The sequence below is a fragment of the Lolium rigidum genome, chromosome 1 (genome assembly GCF_022539505.1).
Source record: "Lolium rigidum isolate FL_2022 chromosome 1, APGP_CSIRO_Lrig_0.1, whole genome shotgun sequence".
NCBI classification, from domain to species: domain Eukaryota; kingdom Viridiplantae; phylum Streptophyta; class Magnoliopsida; order Poales; family Poaceae; genus Lolium; species Lolium rigidum.
In genome coordinates, this window is record NC_061508.1 from 247,693,060 (window position 1) to 247,705,079 (window position 12,020).

A 12,020-nucleotide genomic window follows, 5' to 3' on the forward strand; every position below is an offset into this window, starting at 1 on the left:
TCACGTCGAAGTCGAACCCTTTTGGAGGGCCTTGTGGCTTCACCCATTTGCAGGACACGGGCCCGCCGCTCGAGTCCATTCAGCCACCGCTACCTCTCGATCTCCCGCAGCACCTTCATCTTCGTCGCGCTCGACCGGGGCCACCGCACGCTTGAATTTGTCCCGGTAAACATCCGGGTGGCGCCGTTCATATGTCGACAGCCTTCGCACCATGTGCGCCAATGAAGGGTAATCTGCTTGGGAGGCCACATCCTTGATCGATGATGAGAGACCCACCACCGCCAACTCGATCGCTTCTTTTTCACTTACGTGAACCGAATAGCATCGGTTCCTCACGGTCCCGAAGCGCTGGATGTATTCTCGACACCTGTCTCCCCGCGCTTCGTCGTACTTGTGCTAGATCGGCAATGCCAGCCTCGGAAGCCTCCGAGTGATACCGCTCATGGAACTGCTCTTCCAACCGCTTCCAAGTCCGGATGGAGTTCGGTGGCAGCGATGTGTACCACCCGAAAGCCGATCCTGTGAGGGACTGTGCAAAGAACCTCACACGCAACTCGTCTGATGCTGAGATCGTGCCCAACTGTACCAAATATCGGCTCACATGCTCGATGGAGCTGGAACCATCTGATCCACTAAACTTTGTGAAGTCCGGGAGCTGATATTTGGGTGGTAGCGGGATCAATTCGTACTCGTTGGGGTACGGCTTGGTGTAGCCGAACGTCTTCCTTTTCGGCATCATGCCGAACTGATCTTTCGAATTGTACAAATCTGATCCGCGGTGATGGCTGAAGGTGTCGAACCCCGAAGATTCGCCGGGGTGGCATACTTAACCAGCCATGCTTGCTTTTCCAGTTCTGAGCCAACTGCAGGAGCTGGGCTCTGGAGGTTTGTCGGAGTGGCGTATTTAGCTAGCCACGTTTGCTTCTCAAGATCTGCTCCCGACGTTCCTCCTGCTGTTCCAGAGGCCCCTGCTGTCGCAGCCTCGGTTCGAGAGTGCCCGTGTGCCGCCGTCTGGTACGTATGCGCACGCGTATCCGTGCGGGGTCTCCTTGGGCGCCTCAGGTAGGAATTGGTAGTCACTAGGATCACCACCAATTTTGTAGACGACGTATGCCGATGAGTTCGGCACTTCCGGTGCCGCCCATGCGAACGGCAACGGTGGATGGGACTGGAGTGGCATCTCTTGTTTGTAAGTCCCTAGAGCTGGCCCCGACGGAGAATACCGATGGCTCATGATTTCCTGGATCACGCGCAGAGCGACACGCTCCAAAGTGTTCACCAGGCTCTCAGAGTGGCGGTGCAGCGAATGAGCCACCATGTAGTTGATCTCCTGACGCAGCGACCTGGTGCGTTCTTCTGACGGGGCGGACAGGTCCACTCCATCGAGTGCGCCTTCAGGTGAGAACCCCTTCCACCTGACGCCATGGGAGCGGGTTCTGTGGAAAGAGCCGATGAGTTCGGCTTCGAGGGCTGCCTTGATCTCGTCATGCTTCTTCTTGAGCTCGTCGTGCAGATCCTCGTACTTGACCGGAGTGCTTTCCGCCATCTCGGATGTAGACGGCGATGCGGTGGATGTTGAAGATTGTCCCACCGGGCGTGCCAGAATGTGTTGGCGTCAGAAACCCACCGGCGGGCAGCGACTGGCAACACAGTAGAGCCGGGAACAACTAGGGCTGCGGCTGGCCCCAGTCCCTCGGAGCGACGGCCCGCAAAGCCTCCTGGTCACACGTCCGATGCTATCGCAAGGGCGTGCCACCTGACCTATACCTGGTCAGGAAGGTGTTGGATGATGCCTCGCTTAGTTTCCTGCAGGGCACACACGTAAACGTTAAATACGAGCCTCGATCGGCTCTCAGGTTATCCTGTGAATCGGCTCAAAGAGCCGATCCACCCATGATTCGTACAAGGTGTCCGAATATATGGTGGTCCTGCTTGATCAAGATAAAGCTAAAGCGATCTACGACGATTTAGGGTTTTCACCGCATAATCGGATCATCCTACTCACGATTGGGCCTCGCGCTCGCGCACGGTGATCGTAAGCCGATCCTAGACAGGGCCTAAAAACCAACACGAGGTTGATCCCCGGAACATCCTCTCTAGGGCTAGCAAACTACACCCTACACGCCGCTGGATCCTCCAACCCTTTGTAAGGCCTAACTATTGCGGATATTAAACTAATCCTTGACGAACAAGGAGCAACCGTAACGGATCGGATCTACTAAACTATGACCAAGCGGGGTGCCGCCCCTACACCTAAGATAGGTGTAAGGGCGGCTAGATGTATAAGGGTTGCACTACGACAACATATGATACGAAGAACAATGCTAACCCTAACACATCTAAGATAACTACGTTGCTCGCCATCAAAAAGGCTTCAGCACGAGCAACGCATGAACAACGTGGGTAGGCTTGTGCTGCCTAGATCGCAAGATGCGATCTAGGCAGCATGGTGCTTACCGGAGAAACCCTCGAGACGAAGGAGTTGGCGATGCGCCGATATTTGTTTGTGTTGAACGTTGGTTGTTGTTTATTTCATAAACCCTAGATACATATTTATAGTCCAAGGGACTTTCTAATTCGGGCGTGCACCTAACCGTGCACGGGTAAAACTCTAACTCCTAACCGATACGTAATCTAATATGTTACAGATACAAGGGCAAACTAGCCCAAACTTTGCATGTAAGGCCGATTCACGTATTTCTTCTATATATAAATCTTCAAGTCCATCTTGATCGCGGCCCACCTCTGACTCGGTCAAATTCTGGTGATAACAGTAGTTCAAAGCCTCCAATAGTTCAAGATAACGATGATTTTTTCTCAAGGGAAGTAAAACAATACTATTTAGAGAACAAAGAATCTTGAAGTAGAGGTGTACCTGCTTGCCTCTTTGCTTTTTCCCCTGTGGCTACCGCTGAATGGTGGTCGGTGTCCAAGAAAGCCCACTGCTCAAGCAACCAGCAGAGTTAAAAATGCAGATACAGTAGATACTTAATATCTTCTATGATCTTAGCAAGCTTCTTCGAGTTCTAGCCAGTAGTCATGATCCAGGTAACAAACAGAAGATAGTTGTATACATGCAACATTTACGTGTCCAGATCACACTTTGACTTGGTAAAATTAGTCAAACATGACACTGCATAGACAGTAACAGTTCTGCCTGCCAAACATGACATTAATCCTACTTTTCTGATAGAACATTTGTGAAATAAGTCAGAGTTCAGAGCTTTACAAAATTTTGTGTTATTCAGCTTCTAGAATGTTAATTCAGTAAGAAACTTTAAACAGCCAAAACTTTACATAAAAAATCTCAGTCAAAATTTACATGATCAATATGTTCTAGTCAAAATGTGATCTTACTCAGGCCTTCTAACATTTCCTGTCATTAATGTTGAGGCAACTATCTAAAAGAGCACAAGGTTGCAACACAACAACTGAATTTACATGTGTGCCTAGATCACAGTCTGAATTGGAAAGATTAACCGACAAAAATTCTATCCAGCAAGTACAACTCAGAAGCGTAGGTTTATTAATCATCAATGCATCACATAATATCCTACGAAGAAAAACATATGTCTGCCACTGGACAAAGGACACCACGGATATTTGAGTTACAACTCACAAGCTTATGTTTATTAATCCTCGTTTTTAAAAATAATAGGACTATAGTCCAACTTCCAGCTTGAACTAAATGATCTCTTACCAGCCAGGATACATGAAACATAACAGCGCTAGCTACCATGGATTGGCCAGCATATCCAAAGAAAAAAAAATTCGTAACAGCGCTAGCTACCATGGATTCAACAACAATTACAAAATGTAGCCTATGTTTTATCATAATACCATCACAATATTTTGGACTGACTAGTAACTAGTAAACCGCCACAATGAGGAATTGAGGATCATGTTTTACAGAACGTACTCCACAACCACAATGAGGCTCTGGCACTAGTAGCTAATCTCTTAGACGTCTTGACCGTCAATCCCTGATAATGCACTATTCATAACAGTGCACTACCACTGATGTTTAACCAAGGCATGCAAGATAGCGAAACTAAGCAAGCAGCCCCATGACGAGGGCCGACCATCTACAGAAATCCGTTCCTGAACGAGTTCATCTTACCATACACGCGCCGCAGTAGGAACCCCCCTCCTCAACACACACCTCGCATTCGCATGTGAGAAACCAAGGGACCAAGCTGAGAAAGCGGGGAAGGACCCAAACCTCCAATCCGGGGCCTGATCCCCACGCGACTGTAAGAGGAGGACACCGACAGAAGCCCTCCGTCGCAATCAGGCGCCTTTTCACGTCACCGCGCCGCTCCCTCGTGTGGCAGCCGCTGCGAATCGACCTGCAGCTGCTGCGAATCGAGGCGTTGGGGAATCCGGGCGGAGCAGAGGTTATGGATGAAGGGCGGCGGCGTCGGAGGGACGGGCGGCGCAGCGTTGGGGATTCAGGGAGGAGCAGAGGTTGGGGATGAAGTGTGGCGGCGTCGTTAGAGATGGCTCTGGGCGACCGGCGCGGAGTAGGGCGGCAGCGGTTGGGGATTTGAGGGCGGCAGCGGTGATCTGATGTCTGGCCAAGTCCCCACGTTTTCACCGTGATATTTTTGGCTGGCCCAGAAAGAGAATGAGCGGGTGGGCTACGTGGGCTCTCCACGAAATGGACAGTGACATGCTTTCTTATAAGCCAGTCACTAGTTTATTTTCGCTTCCGGCCAGTTTAAGAACAAAAGTCTAGTGACAGTCAATTTTATGCGCCTGTCACTAGTGTTTTATACTAGTGACAGGCTTATACATGCCAGTCACTGGTCATACAACTAGTGACAAGCATAATTTTGCCCGTCACTAATGATCTGGCGGCTATGAGGTTTTCTGCAGTAGTAGGATTAAGAAAATATACCTGCTTACTGAAAAGGGTACCACCCAGCTGGCCCGTGGCCTTGTGCTTGAGGAGGTTTTCAGAAGATGGTGGCGGCACCATCGTCTTCACAGCAGCCTCATCAGGATCATTTTTTATCCATTTGAGTAGAGGCACAGAAGTTTCATCCTGCATATGAATAGCAACAACTCATCATTGATATTTAATAAATCTATGAGATAGACTGATGCAAATAGTGCGGGTGTAAGTGGAAGAATAGGGTTGTGCATAGAGAACAGTTGACAACAATGCAAATGATTACAAAAGAAGCCAATGGAAATCAACAGTTTATATACTGGATGAGACAGATTGAAAAGTGAAAAATTAGTGTATGATGATTGTAAGCAAACGCAGTGTTTCTGAACTTTTGGTAAGCATTAGACAAAGCCAACGAGTAATTAAACGAGATAATAATGAAATCATGTATGTGGATTAAGAAAATATACCAGATTCATTAAAAGGTCACCACCCACTGGCCCATGGCCTCGTGCTTGTAGAGGTTTTCGGAAGATGGTGCCGGCACCATCGTCCTCACAGCAGCCTCATTAGCCTCATTTTGCATCCACTTGAGTAAAGGCGCAGTAGTTTCAGCCTGCATAAGAATGGGAACAGATCTCAGCAGTGATATTGAATGACTCTGAGACAGATTGATGCATATAGTGCTGGATGTAAGTGGAAGGGTATGGCCGTGTATGGACAACAGTTCACAACAATGCAAGGGTGTGTTCGGTTCTGAAACAGCGTGGAATGGAATGGAATGGTTCCATTTCAGAGGAATGGAATGGTTAAATTTTTGTTCGGTTGGGATAAATGGAGAGCAGAAGAGATCGAGGTTCTACTAACCATTTGTCTCAAAATTGTAATTAACAATTGCAAATGACCTTTTAATCTCAAAGTCGTAATTAACAGCGCCTAATGGTGCTCTTTTAATCTAAAAATCGTAATTAACATCATTTTTTGTTGGGTTAGGGAACTGGAGTAGATGAACATTACTCGTATGATGATTGTAAGCAAACGAATTTGGTGTTTCTAAACTTTTGGCTTCGAGATCTTATGGGTTTCAACTCTAGCCTACCCCAACTTGTTTGGGACTGAAAGGCTTGGTTGTTGTTGTTGTTGTAAACTTTTGGCAAGCATAGAAAAAAACGACAATAAACAGAGAAAAATCAAGGCATGTTTTGTGGATTAAGAAAATATACCATATTCATTAAAAGATCACCACCCGACTGGCGCGTGGCCTTGTGCTTGTAGAGGCATTTAGAAGATGGGGGCGGCATCAACATACCGGCAGCCTGATCAGCCGCGAGTTTTGATCTTCCTTTTGAGTAAAGGCCCTAAAGTTTCGATCCGCATATGAATAGCAAAACAAAAGGCAGACCTCGAGCAGTGATATTGAATTACCGTATGAGATAGACCGATGCATATAGTGGATGCTCTTAGCCTTTTGCAGCGTGAACACTAGCTATGGACCGACAAAAAACTAGTTAACTCAGCTTTGTCTAGATATGAATGTACTACCACCATCCAAAAGCTTAAGCCTTATTTATTTTTGAGAAATCAAAACAAGCAAAGTTTGACCAAAATTTTAGAACATTCTATCAACAAATATAATACTGTGTAGATACCGTAGGAAAATATATTTTATTATCTATTTAATAATATTAATTTTGTATTTTGCATGTTACTGATTTTTGGTAAAAGCTTAGTCAAACATGGTATAGTTTGACTTTCTAAAAATAATATAAGCCCAAAGCTTTGGGATGGAGGCAGTAGTATCTAGAGCTAAAACACATCTAGATACATCCGTATCTACAGATAGTTGAGTCAATTAATTTGGATCCGAGGGAGTATCAGATTCGGACTACATCATGGTAAGTTGGTTAAAAAAAATTACCCCCGGGCGGTCCCCGCCCAGCTCGGCGATGGCACTTCGCTTCTTGTGCCTGCGGATCGGGCCATGCTCCTGCAGCAGTGGGGCGCTATTCTCGTTCCCCATAGCCTCAGCGACGGAACCCGGAGGTACCAACCTGATACAGAGAATATAGAGCATGGTGTCACAGAGGCTTTACGCACAAACATCTGAAGACATGTGCTACTTTAAGCATATTCCAGAACGAGGAACGGATTGAGGATGCAGAGAGACACTTAAAAGGTAAAGAGTGGATAAGCAAGCGGAGTACCGCTTCGCGGGGCCGGGGACGCAGCTCGGGCTCAGCTAACCGCCCACATGCGTGGTGGCCTTACGCTCCATTGCCCCCACCGCCGAGGTCTTACCTTTCTCCGTACAAGCTGACAAAAGATACAGTGAGGATCAGCAGAAACTAAAAAGGTTGCAAATGTCGACAAATAAAGGAAGAACACCCCAATCCAAGCAAAGGTAGCCCCCGCCCCCACCCCCATCAATCACTCCCAGCTCGAGGGTGACCAGAAAGACGCCCCTTCGCCCCGAATAGAAAAGAGATGCGCAAGATATCGAGGAGAGGAAAAAAGAACCGATCTCGAGAAAGGAAAGAACATTACTAGTCCTACCTAATCCGCTTGGTCTAGATGCGGCTTGCCCCTCCAAGCTGGATGCCCGGACGGTGGAGGCGAAAGGAGGGGATCGAGCTAGCGGCTTGCATCCGTCGGCAATCGGCACTCGATAGGGAGAGAAGGGGTGCTACATAAAGGGAGGGGTAACATATTTTATTACACAGTGAACTTACTGATGTGACTAGTCATTACATGTCTCACTGAAACTAGGGCCCATAGCGTGGCACACCAAATTCACTTGAAGCTGCCCGGCGGGACGCATTGGCGCGTCAAGAATCCCCCGAATTGTAGCGGGGAAATGAAACATTTCACAAAAATTCGAAATTCAAGCACACCGCCACGCGCCAAGCACGCGACTGTTCCTTCCTCTTCCTCGGTTCCTCCTCCCCTATCCGAAAAAACCCCAAATCCCAAGCTCAAACCAAAAAAAAAAATCCCCTGGCCGCCAAGCATGTCCTCGTTAACCCGCTGGAGATCGTTCCCGGACGATGCGGACCCCCGCCCCGAGATCCGAATTCCGTCCACCTCGAGGCACCGCGTGCCTGTCTCGCAGCAGCCGGCTTGAGGGCGCGCGAAGAGGAAGTTCCGCCGGAAAGTGCTCATGGCAACCGTGCAAGCTCACCGGCGTGCTGCATCCCGAGAGGAACTGGTCAAAGCTTTGCTATTCGCCACACACAAAAAATTGCGGGCCAAGATCTGGTCAAAGCTTCGTCGATGGCTTGCCGCGAGAGGCTTGGAGTCCAGAGTCAATAAACTAGCTGCTCGAGGACTCTCGGTTTACACGGATTCATATTAACTGACTCAAGTTTGTTAGTCTAGTTAACAAATGCATCTAGATACATCCATATCTAGACAGAATTGAGTCAATTAATATGAATCAGAGGGGAGTACCTCGAAAGTGTTTCATGCTACCAACTAATGCGCCGGCAGGAATCGCCGTAGAAGTAATTGTGCTACTACTCATACGATGAACCGATTGTGTGGGTGTCGAATTTTGCAACGCGATCATCCACCGAATGCTTAATCTAGCGCCAAAGGCGTACAAATCATAACATACTACAGACACCGAACATAAGAGTACGAATCATAAAGTAGCTCAACATTTTGCATCGTGGCTGGGTGGTCCCGAGACTACCGGGACGCCCTCGATGATCTCCGGTGTGCATCCTCTTCAACGCAAAGCCGTGTACTCGGTCCACGGCCTCCTTCCGTAGGCTGGATAATCTCGGGTGCAGGACCTTCGTCTATGAGAGGCTCGTCATCGGTACCATCCACGAGTGCATCGTGGCTGGCTGGTCTTGAGACTACCCGGACGCACTCGATGATCTCCCGGCGTGCATCCACTTCAACGCAAAGCTGTGTACTCGGTCCACGGCCTCCTTCGTAGGTCTGGATAATCTCGAGTGCAGGACCTTCGTCTATGAAAGGCTCGTCATCAGCACCATCCACAGGTGCATCAAACTGAGATTCATCTTCAAATCTCCCATCAAACTGAGAGACCTCTTCAACTCTATGCTTCTGCAATTAGTACATCAACCGATTAGACAAACATCTAAGGGATGCAACCTGAACAAATGCCGTTTTACATATTTACCTTCTCATCCGGCACAAGCACATGTCCCGTAGCTGAAACCCGTTTCCGAAGCAAGCGCTTTTTCTCTCCTTCCCGTCCATCCATCCGCAACAAGTTAAATTTGAGTACGTAACCTTGCACAGCAATGCAAACTATTGATTGAAACAGTGGCAGCATCAATATAAATAATTAACTACATATGCCAGCACACATACAGTGTGAGCAAGATCTGCTTCTCCCGCTAAAGGATCATTATATGGTTCACCATGCTAAACCCGCCTAACATATGTGCGGTCCATCCCAAAAATGTGTAAATGATCTGCCACTACAGGGTGAGGCCTCTTCTCACCATTCATACATGTGCAGCGCGGCAATACACGTCCAGGTTGTGACCTTCATGAGCTCTAATAAACCCCATAAAGGGTTGAACACCATTTATATATGAAGGGGAACATAAGTGTCCATGCAAGTATCCAAGTTCTCGTCCATCTGTTTAATTATGAGATACAATGGTTGGTGATTAATTTAAGGCGAAGTAGGAAATGTATATCAATCGAGTACAAAACTATACTACATGATTATGCATTTCAGCAATCATGTCGAGTACAAAACAAAAAATGCCCATCGACATTTTAGCAAACAGATCGTGTACAAAACTCTGCCATGGCATTTCAACAAATTAACGGATCGAGTGCAGAACTGACTCTATATGCCCACGCAAATGAACAAATTGATCGATGACAAATCGAGCGGAAAACTATAAAGTGCCAATTAGTTCGAGCATACTGACGAATTTTTTTAGCAAGCATCAAGAAAATATAAATCGTTAGGCCGTCTTGCCCGATACATGATTGAGCTAGAGATAGCAGCCCTACCGTGGATCAACTTGACCGCCGGTGCGTCTCGAGAAGAACGACGGGGAGGGAAGCTTCTTCTTCGCACGGACGGGACGGGGAGGGAAGCTCTTCGCACGGACGGGGATAAGTTGTGTAGGGGTGGGTGGGGGGTCATGCGGCCGGGCCGCCGGGGTGATAATTAAATGGCGTTTAATGGAGTTGCGTGTGTAATTTGCCGTGCACAAGGTTGAGGAATAGGCGGTTCCCTTTGCCGCGCGCACAATTCAAACTATCCCGCCCATGTAGTTGAAATTCGCCATATTTTCGTTAAATCGACATAAAGTCATGTGAGTGGGGGAAAATTAGCAAAGTTGCTTGAAAAATAGTAAAACTCTGGAATTATCCTTTAAATATGTTCTACTTCGTGTGGAAATCGGGGTGTGGAAGCATGTTGAGCTGTTTTATTTGTACTTTCTTCATTAAAACTCCCATTTTATGCACTTTGGATGGAAAGAAATCATTTGTACATAAATTTTGACAACGCCATTTGCAAACACTAATTGTTTTACATGCCAAGATGCACCCATCCACCAAATATATATGGGGCAAAAGTTTATCACAATCTAGCAGTATATGCACAATTAGTGAGGGACCCCTTTTGATTTTGTGCAATTTCCACTAATTAGGTAGAGAGAAGGGGTTAATTAATTAGGCCATGTTAGGGGTTATGTGTTTTAGATTAGGTTGTGTGGATTCAAATACAACTTCTTTATTTGTGTGCTATGATTAATCAAAACTAGATTGATCGACTGCGCACACATTATTAGAGGCGCATGCCTTTGCGCACAAAGTGCATGTGTGTGTTGTTGGCCACCAATTAACGAGAGAGAGAGAGAGAGGTAGAGAGAGATCTACATACGAGAGAGTGATTGAAATCGATATAGGCCATGTCGTATATATTAATTGGTGTTAATCTACCGTTTAATTTGCTAGCTAGCCGCTATATATATAGATCGAGCATGTTTTTATTAGATCGGGTTATAGCTAGCTAGTATAGTTTAGGGTTATGTGTTTTAATGAACTAGGGTTTGATTAGCTAGGGGTTAGTTATATATATGGTTTAGGGTTAATGCATGGCACATTTAATTTAACTAGAGGACCACGAGCTAGGCACCCCCTGGCCTACTTGATGCACAATTAAGTGTCGTTGGCCTATATATAGGGTTTAATTAGGGTTTAGGGTTAGCTAGGGTTTAGGGTTTAGGGTTTAGTGTTTAGGGTGTTTAGCTAGCTAGGGTCTAGGGTTTAGTTTAGGGTGTTTAGGGTCTAGGGTTTAATTAATTAGTGTTTAGGGTGTTTAGGGTTTAGGGTTTAGTGTTTACGGTGTTTAGGGTCTAGCTAGGATTTAGGGTTTAGTGTTTAGGGTGTTTAGGGTCTAGGGTTTAGTGTTTAGGTTTTAGGAGAGTTTTAGGGTTGTTTAAGGTTATTTAGGAATCATCGATCGAGTGCGCACACACATTATTAGAGGCACCCCGCGCCTTTGCGCATAAAGTGCATGCGTATATATGTATGTGTGTGTTTTTTTGCCACCAACAACGATATATAGATGATCGAGAGAGAGAGATTGAAATCCCCTAGAATATGTTCAAATATATATTAAAATTGATATAGGCCATGTATATTTTAATTGGTGTTAATCTACGGTTTGCTAGCTAGCTAGAGCTGCTATATATAGAGCATGTTTTTATTAGATCGGGTTATAGCTAGCTAGTACAGCTTTAGGGTTATGTGTTTTAATTAAGTAGGGTTGATTATCTAGGGTTAGTTACATATATGGTTTAGGGTTAATGCGCGCATGGCACATTTAATTTAATTAGAGGACCGCGAGGCACCCCCTGGCCTGCTCGATGCAAAATTAAGTGTCGTTGGCCTATACATAGGGTTTAATTAGGGTTTTAGGGTTAGCTAGGGTTTAGGGTTAGGGTTAGGGTTAGGGTTTAGGCCGGGTCTAGGGTTTAGGGTTTAGGGTTAGCTAGGGTTTAGGGTTACGGTTAGGGTTAGGGTAAGGGCTAGGGTTTAGGGTTTAGGGTTTAGTGTGTTTAGAGTGTTTAGGGTTTAGGGATTATGGATTAGGGATTATTTGGGATTAGGGATTTAAGGT